The sequence below is a fragment of the Abramis brama genome (genome assembly GCF_963993115.1).
Source record: "Abramis brama genome assembly, chromosome: 12".
Lineage (NCBI taxonomy): Eukaryota > Metazoa > Chordata > Actinopteri > Cypriniformes > Leuciscidae > Abramis > Abramis brama.
The window spans coordinates 2147187-2163428 of NC_139974.1; the positions used below are offsets into that span (position 1 = coordinate 2147187).

The following is a 16242-nucleotide window of genomic DNA, read 5'->3' on the forward strand; positions in this document are numbered from 1 at the left end:
TTCATTTTCATCATTGTCCATGTTTATGTCATGCATCTCTTGGTTTTCCATTATTTCCACCATATTTGTGCCAGCAGTTTCACATTTGGCTGTTACTAAAAGGTCTGAATTCTCTGTTTGTTCCCTTTTTCTTTGTAGTTTGCTTAGTCTTTTCAAAGTGACCCACTCCCTGTCATACTCTCTCTTCCTACTCTTCCTGTCCATGGCTTAAATTAGAGAGAAGGAAAGGGTAGCAATTAAATTAACTTAAAGGGTTATTTAACGCGCACATGAAATTATCATGGACTAAATCTATTTCACATTTGGATGCTTTACTACTGCTAATTAAGTCACACTGATTTGGCGTGTACATAGAGTATTCTATGTTTGAGGGGTGACATTACTTTAATTAAACTGTGTTTTATTAAGTGTAAAATTTACTTACTATCAGAGAACAACAGATGAGCTGATGATTGAAGTACTCCAAACAACAAAGCTGACAGGAAAACATTGTGACTACTTTAGGAAACAATCTTGTAAACATTCACATTCCAGGTAAACAAGCTTATTTTGTGGAAAATAATTCAATAAGAGTATAACAACATAAATAATAAAAAACAACATTACTAAGAGCACCTTTAAGTGAAATACACTCCGGGTTTTCAATTACCGCTCACGTAAAGTGCATGTCAGGCTACAGCTGACTGAGCGCTGATGTAACTTAGAGCTATATTTCAGTTACCATGGACACACTTATAATGCAGGTAGGGCTGGGCGATATAAAAATATATCGATATATTTTTGAAATGCGGTATGGAATTAGATCAAATTTGCGCTGTTAACCTTGCTCCCCACGCCCCCGCTCCTCCTTTCCCACTCTGCGTGCGTGTTTAGAGTAGTTATGAGAGGCGAATCATAGAAAACCCAGCACAAGGCACCAGGCAGTGACATAAGTGTACGCTGAAATAAAGTTTTTCACCTCGGTCAAACGGACGTTCTTGTCCTGTCAGGCGTTATACTGTTCTCGTAGCGCACACTCAATTGCACGCGCAAATGCAGCGGCGCGCGCTGTATCGCCTCACTGATCAAGTGCAAAAGAAACTACGAGCATGCAACGCCGTTACGTTGTAAATTACACGAAATAAAAGTAATGCAGGTATGATTTTCATTCTATTCACCAGGAGCAGTGTCCATGTTTCATTAACAGTTATTGTTAAATGAGCTTCCCCTCTTTTAAAGACCAGCAGCCGCCACTGGTGTGTGAGCATGATAATTTTACATTGTGAATGTTTTTAGCACTGTTTTTATGTCTGTCTATCCGTGTTCTGCGTTTTTTCAAAATATAGGCAAAGATTTTACACTAAACCCAGGGTGTCCGCGGGGTTGTAAAAAGTATTAAAAGGTAGCGCGCGCGCACTCTCTCCACTCTTGCTCTCTCTCCCTCGCTCATATCTATCTATAAATTACAGAAACGTCTGTCTGTCTGTGTGTGTGTGTGTCTGTTCCTCGCATATCTCTCGAACCGTTAGTCTGATTGATTTCAAACTCGACAGGTATCTTGCCACGGGCACGAGTAAGTGCAGTGCCAAGTTTGACGTTGTTTGGATGAGAAATGCAAAAGATATCGTTAAATATATACGTGATTTCGCACGGGCACTTTGCACTGCTCCCTGAATTCAATGCGTTTACAGTCTCTTTCACGGGCACCAAACCAACAATTACTAAAACACACACAAAAAATGATTTTGCACGTGTATTTTGCACTAGTTAATCAAAATCTATGACTTGACACGATGGTAAAAGGTCGGAAGACCGAAGTGTCACGTGGCGCATTCGGAGGTTTATTTCTTGAATTACCGCTGGGTGTGAATTGTGACCCTGGACCACAAAACCAGTCTTATGTATAATTTTTTTTTTTTAAAAAAAGAGATTTATGCATCACATGAAAGCTGAATACATAATCTTCCCATTGATGTATGGCTTGTTATGTTAGGACAATATTTGGCTGAGATACAATTATTTGAAAATCTGGAATCTGAGGGTACAGAAAAATCAAAAGTGAATTTTACATAAACTGTTTTTTTTATAAAAACCTATTTAAAAAAACATTTTTAATTTATTTATATACATTTAAAATATATCATAAATATAAAATAATCATATCATAAAATATATCATAATCCTCCATAAACTACATGTGGAGTAAAAACATTAATAAATAGAGAAATTACATTTGTTAAAAAAAAAAAACTATTATTATTATTAGGACATTTTAGTAAAATTCAGCAAATGGCATTTGTGGGTCAAAAAGACAGAAGACCATCAGTGTCACGGTTGTTGAATGCATTGTTTCCTTCTTGCCTCGTGTCGTTGTTGTTTATGTGTGAGTGGGCGTTGTCCCGCTCACGTGTCTGTCAGCGCTCCAGCTGATCATCATCATCATCACAATCACTGTTCACAGCTGCGATTCATTTCCATTCCCTATATATACTCACACCATTCTCTGTTCCAGTGTCGGATTGTTTGTTGAGGTCCTGTGATTGCCGTGTCTGTGTTTCCCGTGGAGTTGCCGTGTCTGTGTTCGCCTGCCTTGTCTTCCTGCCGTTCTTGTTCTTCGTCTTTGGGTTCACCGCACTCCAGCACCGGGCTCGGGATTCATCACCGTCACAGCACCAGCGCACCACAGACCATCAAGTCCCTGCACGAGCCTGAGTCGCCGCCCTCCGTTGTTCTGAACTGTTTGTCTGACCCTTTTTGAGCTTAATAAACACTTTTGAGAACCTGCAACTGTTTCCAGTTTTGTCCGCCCATGACAGAACAATCTGTCCAATCCATGGAAGCAGCAGGTGGCGCCGCCGCAACGATGGATGACTTTGTTCGTGCAAGTATTCAAAGGATGGACGCTCAGGACCGCCATCAAGGGGATGCGGCGCGCGCGATTCAGGCTCTCGTCACGCAGGTGTCCGAGCTGACCCAGCGTTTTCAACAGCTGCAACCTCCCGCTGCGCCAGCCGCACCGCCCGTCCCTCCCACACCACCGATGCCCGCCTCCCAGTCGGAACCTCGCCTTGCGACTCCTGAGCCATACTCTGGTGAGCCTAACTTTTGCCGGCCGTTTTTGACTCGATGCGGCATGCATTTTGCACTCCAGCCCCGGACATTTGAGAGAGAGGAGACGAAGGTGGCATTCGTACTCACTCTACTGACTGGGAGAGCGGCACTATGGGGGACGGCGGTGTGGGAGAACCAAGAACCATGCTGTTCCTCGTTCCAGGAGCTCTCCTCGGAGATGAAAAGAGTTTTCGACCGCGCGGTCGCGGGGAGAGAGGCTGCCAGGGTCTTGTCTGATCTACGCCAGCGAGAACGATCTGTTTCAGATTATGCCATTGAGTTCAAGACCCTGGCGGCCGAGTGTCGCTGGAACGAGGAAGCGCAGTGGGATAGGTTCCTGCATGGGCTGGCCGACCGCGTCCAGAGGGAGATCTACGCCCTGGACCTACCCCCCTCACTGAACGGACTCATCGATCTGGCTCTGAGGGTGGACGCCCGACTAGCCCAGGTCGGACCACGCGCTCCACCCAGCCTGCCTCGTGGGGGGGTGGAACATCAGCGGTCCAGCGGCATGGACGCGGCCGGTCCCTCCGATCCCGAGCCCATGCAGGTGGGTCGAGCTTGACTTTCCCGGGAGGAAAGGGAGAGGCGGAGATCCCTTGGCCTTTGCCTGTACTGCGGGGGAGCGGGACACTTTGCTAACAACTGCCCGGTAAAAGGTCAAGCCCGATAGTAAGCATGAGGCTACTATCGGGTGGGATCTCCGCCGAAAAGTCCTCATCTACATCCACCATCCTCCCGGGAAGACTTAGATGGTCTGTCCACGATCATCACTGCACCGCACTGGTGGACTCCGGGGCCGAAGGAAATTTCATGGATCGCACCTTTGCACTACAGTTTCAAGTCCCACTCAGAACACTTCCCCAGAGAATCACCGTACATGCACTCAATGGACAGTCACTACCAACCATCTCCCAGGCCACCGAGAACATTACACTCATCACCTCCGGGAATCACGCAGAGACAATATCATTCTACATCACGGACTCCCATCACACCCCCATTGTCTTGGGTCACCCCTGGCTCCATCAACACAACCCCCGCATTGACTGGAAACAGAGAACCATATCAGCCTGGAGCACTGAATGTCATAGTTCTTGTCTTGTGTCTGCCTGTTCTGTTGTCTCTGTTCCTGTGTTGCAGGAGGAAGCAGTGGATTTATCAAACGTGCCCGCGGAGTACCGTGACCTGAGGGAAGTGTTCAGTAAGTCAAGGGCTGCTTCTCTCCCTCCGCACCGTCCCTACGACTGTGCTATAGATTTACTGTCAGGTAAGTCTCCGCCTAAGGGCAAGATTTATTCACTCTCGGTTCCGGAGAGGGAGGCTATGGAGAAATATATTTCTGATTCTCTAGCATCCGGGTTCATCCAACCTTCCTCATCTCCAGCGGGGGCGGGGTTCTTTTTTGTGGGGAAGAAGGATGGATCGCTGCGACCTTGTATTGATTACCGGGGGCTGAACAACATCATGGTAAAGAATACTTATCCTTTGCCGCTGATGTCTTCAGCCTTCGAGAGGTTGCAGGGAGCATCCATCTTCACAAAGCTGGACTTACGTAATGCTTATCATTTGGTCCGTATCAGGAAGGGGGATGAATGGAAGACTGCCTTCAACACCCCTAGGGGGCACTTTGAATACTTGGTCATGCCCTTCGGTTTGTCCAACAGTCCCGCAGTCTTCCAAGCACTCGTCAATGACGTGCTGCGAGACATGATCGATCAGTTTATTTATGTTTACCTGGATGACATTCAGATTTTTTCCTCGTCTCTCCAGGAACACGTGCAGCACGTCCGACGAGTACTCCAAAGGTTGCTAGAGAATGGGCTTTTTGTCAAGGCGGAGAAATGCGCTTTTCATGCACAGTCGGTTCCTTTCTTAGGACACATCGTGTCGGCTGAGGGTATGCGTATGGATCCTGACAAAGTTAAGGCTGTGGTAGAGTGGCCAAACCCAGATTCCCGTAAGGCCCTACAGAGGTTTCTGGGGTTCGCCAATTTCTACCGGCGTTTTATTCGCAACTTTAGCCAACTAGCCGCACCTCTGACTGCCTTGACCTCCCCCAGAACTGCGTTCAGGTGGTCGGAAGCAGCCGAAACTGCTTTTTCCAACCTCAAGAGCCGCTTTGTTTCGGCTCCCATCTTAATCGCCCCTGATTCCTCACGTCAGTTTGTGGTGGAGGTCGACGCGTCAGAGGTGGGGGTAGGCGCAGTTCTTTCACAACGCTCACCTTCAGACAACAAGATGCATCCATGCGCGTTTTTATCTCATCGTTTATCACCAGCTGAACGAAATTACGACATTGGCAACAGGGAGTTGTTGGCGGTCAAGTTAGCCTTGGAAGAATGGCGTCATTGGTTAGAGGGGTCCGGGGTACCCTTTATCGTCTGGACGGATCATAAGAATCTGGAGTACATTAGATCCGCCAAAAGGTTGAACTCCAGGCAGGCTCGGTGGGCACTTTTTTTCGGCCGTTTTGATTTTACCCTCTCGTATCGTCCGGGTTCCAAAAACATCAAACCCGATTCTTTGTCGCGTATTTTTGATCGATCCGAACACGCACCTACTCCCGAGCGTATTTTTCCTGAGACCCTAATTATCTCTACGCTCACTTGGGAGGTCGAATCGAGAGTCAAGAAGGCTCTAGAAGGGGTAACGCCTCCGATCCGGTGCCCACCGAACTGCTTATTTGTGCCGGAGGAACTACGTCCAGACGTTATTCGGTGGGGCCATTGTTCTAGTCTAGCCTGTCATCCAGGAGTTAGTCGCACCCTCTATTTGGTCAAACAACGATTCTGGTGGCCGCTTATGGCTCGCGACGTTCACGATTTTGTTTTGGCTTGCTCAGTTTGTGCTATTGGTAAGTCGTCCAATCGACCCCCAGATGGGTTACTCCAACCGCTGTCGGTGCCTTCGAGACCCTGGTCCCATATCGCTCTAGATTTTGTTACCGCCCTCCCACCCTCCCAGGGTAACACGGTAGTTTTAACCGTGGTGGACCGATTCTCGAAGGCAGCCCACTTTGTTCCCTTGCCCAAATTACCCTCAGCCAAGGAGACAGCGGTTGCAGTCGTTAATCACGTCTTTCGGTTACATGGCCTCCCGACAGACGTGGTTTCCGACAGGGGTCCCCAATTTGTGTCCAAATTTTGGCGAGAGTTTTGTAAGTTACTGGGGGCGACGGTCAGTCTGTCTTCCGGGTTTCACCCTCAGAGCAATGGTCAAACTGAGAGAGCCAACCAAGACCTGGAGAGAACCTTGCGATGTACGGCTGCCAGGAATCCTTCCTCCTGGAGTCAGCAACTGCCTATGGTGGAGTACGCCCACAATTCGTTGCCAGTGTCAGCTACGGGCCTATCTCCTTTTGAGTGTAGTATAGGATACCAGCCACCGGTCTTTCCCAGTCTGGAATCCGAAGTCGCGGTCCCCTCCGCTCACGCCTTTGTCCAGAGGTGTCACCGCACATGGACAAGAGCCCGTGAGACTCTCCTCCGTGTGCGGGCGCGCACCAAGGCCAAAGCCGATCGCCACCGGTCTAGGCCTCCCGTATACGTCGTCGGTTCCAAAGTGTGGCTTTCTACTAAGAACATTCCGCTCCGCTCCGTATCCAATAAACTGGCTCCTAAATTCATTGGCCTGTTTTCTGTCACCAAAATTGTTAGTCCGGTGGCAGTCCGCCTCAACCTCCCTCCAGTGTACAGGAGAATTCATCCGGTATTCCACGTGTCCAAAATTAAACCCGTTTTTTTTTCCCGCATTAATCCGCCTGCCCCGGTTCCCCCACCGCCGCAACTCGTAGATGGGGAACCATCCTATTCGGTCCGTCGCATTATGGACTCTAGGCGGAGGGGACGCGGATTCCAGTACCTGGTGGACTGGGAAGGTTACGGTCCGGAAGAGAGAAGTTGGGTTCCGGCTCGTGACATCCTGGATCACTCTCTTATCGATGATTACAATCGACAGGTAAGGGAGTCTGGGAACGCCGTGAGGCGTTCCTAGAGGAGGGAGTACTGTCATGGTTGTTGAATGCATTGTTTCCTTCTTGCCTCGTGTCGTTGTTGTTTATGTGTGAGTGGGCGTTGTCCCGCTCACGTGTCTGTCAGCGCTCCAGCTGATCATCATCATCACAATCACTGTTCACAGCTGCGATTCATTTCCATTCCCTATATATACTCACACCATTCTCTGTTCCAGTGTCGGATTGTTTGTTGAGGTCCTGTGATTGCCGTGTCTGTGTTTCCCGTGGAGTTGCTGTGTCTGTGTTCGCCTGCCTTGTCTTCCTGCCGTTCTTGTTCTTCGTCTTTGGGTTCACCGCACTCCAGCACCGGGATCGGGATTCATCACCGTCACAGCACCAGCGCACCACAGACCATCAAGTCCCTGCACGAGCCTGAGTCGCCGCCCTCCGTTGTTCTGAACTGTTTGTCTGACCCTTTTTGAGCTTAATAAACACTTTAGAGAACCTGCAACTGTTTCCAGTTTTGTCCGCCCATGACAATCAGAGGGTTAAAAATAACTGACATTTAATTTAGTGAAATTTAGAAATATGATAATATTTTTGCTTATAATTTTAATACTTTGAAATTTAATTAAATTAAATATTTAACTTTGTTATTTCCCAATATTGAAGACATTGGTCAAGTTTCCAGATGATTACACATATATCGGTATCCATATAAAATGAAGGGACAAGTGTATTTGCCTCTATAGACAATATAGGCTACTTTATTTTATTTAAATACACTTATTTAGTGTTGTATGAAGAATACAACAAACATTTTATTTGCAAGACTGCAAGAAATATATGCACATTCTAACACAAGCTTGGAAGTGCAGCAAACTTGGTACTGTGTCTTGACTTGACTTGATCCTTAGCAGGAACTTTTTTTGTGCACTGGGACTTGAGATTTGATGTGGTAAGGACTTGATTTTGCCTTTAACATGCATGACTTGCTCCCATCTCTGCCGATTTAGTAAAAAGATAAAATGTAGACAGCAACAGAAAAGATGCCGTTAATGCCTTCTATTTAGATGCTTTTTGGCGAAGGCAAAACTAAGAATTAAAAAGGTTAAGAAAATGTCTGACACTGCAGTCAAAAAATATACTTACAAAAAATCCAAAGAGCTGTTGGGTTGCTGCTGACACGAAAACAAAAGTGGATAAAGACAAAAAAAACATTAGTAGTCAAACACTGCATACTGTATGAATTGACATGGACTGTTTATTCATTAATGATCATTGTGAGTATTTTTAATTAGAGATTATGCTAGATTGTCTTCTAAAATGTATATCCAGCATAAGGCATTACTGATACTCCAACTTGCTGCATGATGTATCTGTTTGATGATCTAAATGCAAGTAATAAGAAAGTGTCTGATACTTGGTCAAAAAAAAATATACTCACAAAAAAGCCAAAGATGTTCTGTAGGCTATTTTGGCTCTCAAAAGAGCCGTTGGTGTGTATTTTAGCTACTGCAAGACAAAAAAGGCACAACAAACAGTATTCAGACATTACTGTTCAAAATTACACGTTTTTCATTAGATCGTTTATGAGCATCATGGCAAATCAGAGATGTATGATGACTAGATTTATCACTTATGACAGTCAGATGTCAGTTAACACTATAAACAGGCTAATTATTTTCGTGAAGTTAGTAATAGTTGTGTTGTGTAAATATGTACAAAAACATCTGAAAGGTATTTTGTTATATAAGTCAAAAATTACAAGCAAAAACACAAAGTAAATGGAGACTGATAATTTCACCCCGGTGTGGGCGTGGCCGAATTGCGCTCTGTCTCTAGACGGAGCTCGCGCACTTGAACTTGAGGTCAGGTCACGCGCTTTAGCTCACACTGACAGTCAAACCAGTGAGAGAACCGCGCTTTCCTTCAGAGTGAAAATATTGTTAATAATAATTGTAAAATGAATCATTTTTACTTAAACCTTGACGGACGTAATTCTAAAACCAAAGAGGTTTTCTAAATTTGACCAGTTAGCCTATTCTCCATTTGCGCAAATGCCCAAATGACGTCACACAGATATAACGACATTAATATGGAGGAAAATCAGTCTCATTAATTATTCACGCAAAAAACATGATTCATACATGCATAGACAATTTCACATGCATGAAACCTAATTCACGTACCCAAAAAAAAAATTCACGTGCGTGAAAAAAAAAATAATTCACCAAAAGCAATTCACATGCGCAAAATAAAATTATATATTCGTAAAATATATTTCACAAATGCAAAACACAATTTGTAGAAATACAACTGTGCACAAAAACCTTTGAATGTTTAAAATGTACTAGTTTATCCTTGAATGTGAATGTGCAAATCGCCATTCACGTGTGTGAATCGCCTTGGATGTGTGTGTGTTTTTGAGACTTTCCTGGCAGCACAATCATCCTACACAGATGAGTCGTACTCTTTAGCCAATCAGATTTAAGCTTATCAATCGACCAACCAGTATCATGTGAGGGTGGGCCTACCTCCATGTTACGTCATCAGCTTTCGACCAGTTCGTGGCTAAGCAGCAAGGGTGCAGGGATTTGTATTATTTTGAAGGTACCCCCGGACGCCGCCATTGGCTAACGGAACCCCACCTGCAGTTAGCATCCCATTGACTCCCATTCATTTTGGCGTCACTTTGACAGCGAATAACTTCACATCTGAGGCGTTTAAAGACTCCATTTGTCCATTATTTATTTCTAAAGAAACTCGACAATGTATAAAATGCTCCATTACCTTGTAGCTTATGTTATGGCCCTGTAGAAGCAGTTTTTGTAAAAGTAGGCTAACGATTGCGTCACAGCCACGCGACTCTCTGTCGCACAGTAAGAAATTACCGTATGGACAGGAGGAGAAGCTCGCGCGCAATCGGGAGGACCTGGAGGCAAAATGACAAAGTAATTAATCAGAACACCTACTAAAAGTTTTTCCTGCTCCTCGCTCATGGACAGCTCCTACTCACACTCTCCGTCTCTGCAAGATTCGGAAGGGAATGATTCAGATTTCTCTTGGCACAGCTACTAGAAGACAGACGGTTTGCTCACGTCACATCTACGTCGTCGAGCTCAGTTTGAGTCTGCGCAGTACGCTGGACCCCCAGGAAGTAAGAGTTTTTAATGGGCTTCACTTTGTCTCCGTTGAATCCAATGGGGTCGCTGTGTCCATTTCTTTTACTGTCTATGCTAAGCAGAGGTATGTGTAGGTGAACGGTTCATTTCTGTTTACTGAAGTAAAAAAAGTTAGAGATGGTACAAGTCAAGTGGTTATGGTGATATGGTTAACTTATGGCTGAGAATTGGTACCAATAATAAAACCTGTTTTGGCCCAGCTCAGGGCCAGCTAAGGGTGACTAAGTGGCTGAGATTCGGGCCGGTTATGGCCCATGTGTGACCCTTGTCTTTAATCCAGTTCTGGGCCACTTCAGGGCCGTCATTCTTTGCGGTACTTGGGCCGAGGGAAATGTGATAGTGTGGGCCGGAGCTGGGCCAGAAAAAAAATTGCTATGTGGGTTTTGGTTGGATTATTAAGGATTTAGTTCAGGATATGAAATTAAATGAGTACAGTGTTATTCCAGCAGTAATATTACCAACAATACCATTATGGATATTACCTCAACCTAATGTAGATTTATTCTTATTGGAATCAAGGCAAGATAAAAATCGGAGGATGTTGGAGGCAGAGATGACAAAAGAGTATATTGGGAGTAAGTATAACAATATGTACATGTTTTCACAGATGCGTCTAAGGATCCACAAAAGGGACAGGTGGGGGTAGCGTACATCATACCCAGATTGAAAGTGGCGAGAGGGGAAAGAATATCAGATCATATCAGATCATGTATCTGTGTTTACAGGAGAGTTACTAGCAATTATGGTAGCAATTAATAAAATAAATGAAATGGGTTTAAGTAAAACTTTAATATGCTCAGATTCAAGTTCGGCCTTGATGTGCCTGGAAGCTCAGAAATCAGATACGAGACAAGATATTGTTTTGGAAATCCTACAGATATTGTTCATGATGCAACAGGAAGATAAGATAGTTCAGTTTTTATGGGTTCCGGCACATACTGGAGTAGCAGGAAATGAAGCAGCAGACAAGTTAGCAAAACAGGCTATGGCAAAAGAAACTATAGATATGGAAATTAAATATAGCAAATTAGAAATCAAATCAATAATTAAAAGGGAGATAAATAATAATTGGCAAATGTACTGGGACAATGAGGAAAAGGGTACACATTTACATTCAATACAACCAGTGGTAGGTAGAGGAAGGAAGTCAAGTGAAAGAAGGAAGACAGATTGTATTATTTATAGATTAAGATTGGGACATACAGGACTTAATTCAACAATGCAAATAATAGGGAAACATCCTACAGGTTTGTGTGAATGGTGTGGAATAAGAGAAACAGTGGAGCATGTACTAATTAAGTGTAATACATATTCAGAGGAAAGAAGTAAGCTAAGAGAAGAACTGCAGATGGAGGGTAATCAGCAATTAACATTAAGGATAATTTTAAATTCAGTAGAAGGGGGTAGGTTAATAATAAAGTTTTTAAGAAGAACCAATTTGATCCACAGAATATAGAAGGGTTATAAATGTATACAGTGTGTTTTATACAGTTAAAATTATTATACTAGTATCTTTTTTTTATTTATTTTTTTTGTAACAGCATCCCTCTCAGGAATGAGATGGACTTTGGCCGTAGATGGAGGAGCTGAACACGCAGCAACATTGAAAGCACGAGTCCTGATTGTTCTGGTAGTGGTGATCTAGTCTAGTGTATCTTGTCTCTGATCTATTACCCACAGTAGATGGCGGTAATGCTCTTTTTAAGATTGCGAACCGCCAAATAAGCACAAAGAAGAAGAAGAAGATGATCAGAGCAGAGAATGTCTAATATGGCGAGAAGTTTCACTCTCACTACACTTCCGGCTTCTGAACTGGTTGCAGTTCCACTCTGATTCCATATGAGGGCGCTCACAGGACGAGTGCAGAATGAATGGAGGTCAATGGCGGTATACTCCTCAAAATCCACTTTTCTCAGGATATAATTTTTTGTCTAGTAATTTGAATGTTGTTTTCGAAAGGAGATGCAAAGAAATTACACATTGCTGGGTGTTAGATTTTTTAGAGTCACTTATTTGCTTTAAAAAGTCTTTCAAAATGTCAATGACGTCAGAATGCTGACGTCATTAGCAGAATGCTAGCGTGTTATGGGCAACAACAACTCAACCTTTAAGAAATCAAAACGACATAAGTACTCGTTCATTCAACTTTCGACCTAAAACCCATGTTGAACTTGCAAAATCTACAATCAGATCTGAGATTTCTCAACGGCAATCGGGTGAAAGAGACAAATTTAGCCGTCTAGCCCCATTGACTCCCATTCATTCTGCACTCATGGCGATCGCCCCCAGTGGAACTCTGGTGGTACTACAACCAAAATTCGGTACAATAGGGCTTAATAGGGAGTGGGCAGGCTCTCCGTAGACGGGCTCTGATCAGAGCCAGAGCCGTTAAATATGAGAGTTGCGACATGCTTTGATCTCGCCGCCACGCGGTCACGTGGTTCATGTAGCTCTCAATAGTTCCAAACAAATCCGCGTTGCCAATGATTTTAAGCGGGGCAGACAGCAGCACGTATATTTGCAGCAATTATCGGTAAATATTGACGCATAATGTACATTGATTATTATGGTGACACTTAAAGGACTTACATACAATATCATTTATTTTCTGGAGAGTAGCAGAAACACAGCATTAATAGGTTTACGTGTTTAATTTTGGAAGGAAATTGGGTGCTCCCATAGCGTAGAATACATTTAGACCAACAACTATTTGCAGCAGATTTCTGTAATGATGGAGAGACGGCATTATCGTTAAACTAGAGAAACTGTTAATGAGTGGAATAACTATGTTAACGGGATTCATTTCTATATACATTTACATGTAAACATACTGTACACAGTACATCGTATGCTATGCATGTATTTGTGTGTTTGTGTGTGTTCTGATGAATGGTTTAAACGGATCTAGGGGTACATTAGCCATACTAAAATGAATCCTTTAACAGTAATGTTATGGATCGTATTTAGGAACATAGTTATAAATATAATAATATAATATAACATAATATAAATAATATAATATATAGTAAAGTGTAATTTATTCCTGTGATCAAAGCTGAATTTTCAGCATCATTACTCCAGTCTTCAGTGTCACATGATCCTTCAGAAATCACTCTAATATGATGATTCAATGTTGAAAACAGTTGTGTCATTTTTATTTTTCAGGATTCTAATGAATAGAGTTCAAAAGAAAAGTGTTTATTTGAAATATGATCTTTTGTTACATTATAAATGTCTTCACTGTAACTTTTGATCCATTTGATTCATCCCTGATGAATAAAAGTATTGATTTATTTTATTTTCTAAAATAAAATAGAAATTCCTACTGACCCAAACTTTTGAACGGTAGTGTTTAATGTTACAAAAGCTTTCCATTTCAGATAAGCTGTTCTTTTAAACTTTCTATTCATCAAATAATCCTGAAATAAAAAATGTTAATAACTTTTCTCAACATTAATAATAATGAGAAATGTTTCTTGAGCATCAAATCCTCATATTAGAGTGATTTCTGAAGGATCATGTGACACTGAAGACTGGAGTAATGATGCTGAAAATGCAGCTTTGATCACAGGAATAAATTACACTTTATTATATATTCACATAGAAAACAGCTGATTTACATTATAATAATATTTCACAATAATACTGTTTTTGTTTTTAAAAATACAAAAACAGTAATATTGTGAAATCAAATAAATGCAACTTTGGTGAGCAGAAGAGTTATTTTAAAAGCATTAAAAATCTTACCAATCCAAAACTTTTGACTGGTAGTGTACACACACACACACACACACACACACACACACACACACTGTTCTTGAAACTTTTATCTCAATAAAGCCCTTTGAATTTTTATAAAATTTTGTGTTTAATTTTGGAGGGAAGGGGGACTGTTCCCAATAATGTATAATACATTTACAGTATTTACTGTATATATTTTTCTCGTGCTTCTATGGTCATAATTTCTAATATCCTAATGTTATGTTCTGTTAAAATACATTCACATAAACCTGCACAACAAGTGAATATCAGTTAAAGCCGTTCAGATTAAGTCAAGAAAGAAGTTGGGTTAACAGTAAAAAAATATACAAGGCAACCAATTGCATTCAACAACACATTTAATTATTATATCTAGGGAGAGGGTAGGTAAGTTTTCCTTGAATGTTCTGTCTTCAAAGAAACTCGTTCGACTTCCTACAGGGAGAGAAAGACGGCAGAAAGCAGGCCAGAAGAGGAATACAAGTGTTCACAGTAGCCATTACATTCTGCCACCGACGCTGTAGGATGATCTGGAGACCTGGTGGTGAATCGAGAATCAGTCACATGCTTAGCCATACATTGATAACAAGCATTCAAACTCCACACTATAAGTAATGCTATAGTTACTTGGATGTTTGGGTGAGAGCGTTCCCCTGCCAGAAGCAGAGCGTGTCATAGACCGGGTCTTGAAACAAGCCTGTTGCTGTTGGAGAGAACTGGTAGTGGTAAAGAAAGAGGAAACGGTGTTAAAGTTAATACACTGAAGGACAGATTAAATACACATTGAAAGCCTGTGTTTCCTAAACATTTTCATGAGGCTGAGATAACAGAAGTGAGAGTACACACCTACAGTTAGGTCCATATCTATTTGGACATTTGTCATTGTCATTTGACAGTTTCTATAATTATGACTCTGTACTCTTGTACATAATTTTAAATTAAATGAGAACAAAAATGATTAGCGGGATTATTATCTTGCTCATCCAACAAATTATATTTTTATTGCATTATGATACCGTATACAAAACTCAGCCATAAATTCTGCTTTTCTATAATGTTCAGGATTTTTTTTTTATACTCTCATAGAGGTGTACATTAATTTACACGTTTTAGCATTGAGGTCTTATTTGTGGGGGTGCAGCTGCTGTACTTATTTGCTTTATATCCCGACGCATTTCTAATATTCTGAGCACGTCATGTATGTAAATAAATAGGGTTGACATAAAAAATAAAAACTCTGAATACAATGTAGTGCAACATCACATTTAACTATGACCTCAGTATTGAACACATTTCTGACTGGTAGCTAACGTTAGTGAAGTGTTGGCCACGTAAGCTTTCCGCAATTAACTATTCTCTTCCAATAAACATTAACTAAAGTTGCATACATAAATTACAACTACTTACTGTATTCATGAGAGAACAACTATTGCGATCAAATGTCAAAAATACAGTAATTTCTTCAACTTACCAGCGAGCGTACTTCGGAAACACTGAAAATGAATGGGGTTCAGTGCTGGAACTATCAGTGTTTGGAACTATTGGCTGCTCCCATGGACGGGCTGCTCCACGACACGCGTTACTTCCGCATTCCAAAGTTGAGACAGAGCGCAACGCGTCATAATCTGAAGACCACGCCCACCCAGGGGGAAAACAAACCAACCGTCTCCATTGACTTTGCATTGCGAGAGGCTGCCTCCTTGTCATTTCTTGCTTCTAACAAAAGACAGAAAAATGTCTAAAAGCTGCTATGTGACAAGGTGTACAGCAAACAAGCTAAGAAACCCAGAAATAAGTTTTCATAAGCTGTCGACCCCAAAAAACGAGCGTTTGAGGACATAAAAGTGGATACAGGCTGGAACGAATGGGTAAATTGTGGGATCCTGACACTCAGTATGCACTAAAAATACACTACGTGTGCAGTAAGTTAAACATTTGGTCACTGGTGAGTCAAATATCCAAATGTCAGTTTTATATATTATATTTCTGTAAGATAAACTATCCTGTGTTGCCGATTACGGTCTCCTCCAGCGGACGTACGTTAGTTCTCAGAGTAATGAGACACGTGACGCTGTGTCTCAACTGCCTGTATCCACTTTTATGTCCTAAAAACACTCGTTTTTTGGGGTCGAGAGCTATATAAACGTATTTCTGGGGTTTTTAGCTTGTTTTCTGTACACCTTGTCACATAGCAGCTTTTAGGCATTTTTCTGTCTTTTGTTAGAAGCAAGAAATGACAAGGAGGCAGCCTCT

General features: G+C 42.3%; 1 long non-coding RNA gene across 1 annotated transcript; it reads right to left on the minus strand.

Annotated features, from left to right (window-relative positions):
* Positions 1 to 14330: 14330 nt before the first annotated feature.
* On the minus strand, positions 14331 to 16150 carry LOC311094022. Its single transcript, XR_014608518.1, has 3 exons — positions 15461 to 16150; positions 14617 to 14705; positions 14331 to 14527 (listed from the first exon to the last, which is right to left on the minus strand). It is a non-coding gene; the product is annotated as an uncharacterized lncRNA (long non-coding RNA).
* Positions 16151 to 16242: the final 92 nt, after the last annotated feature.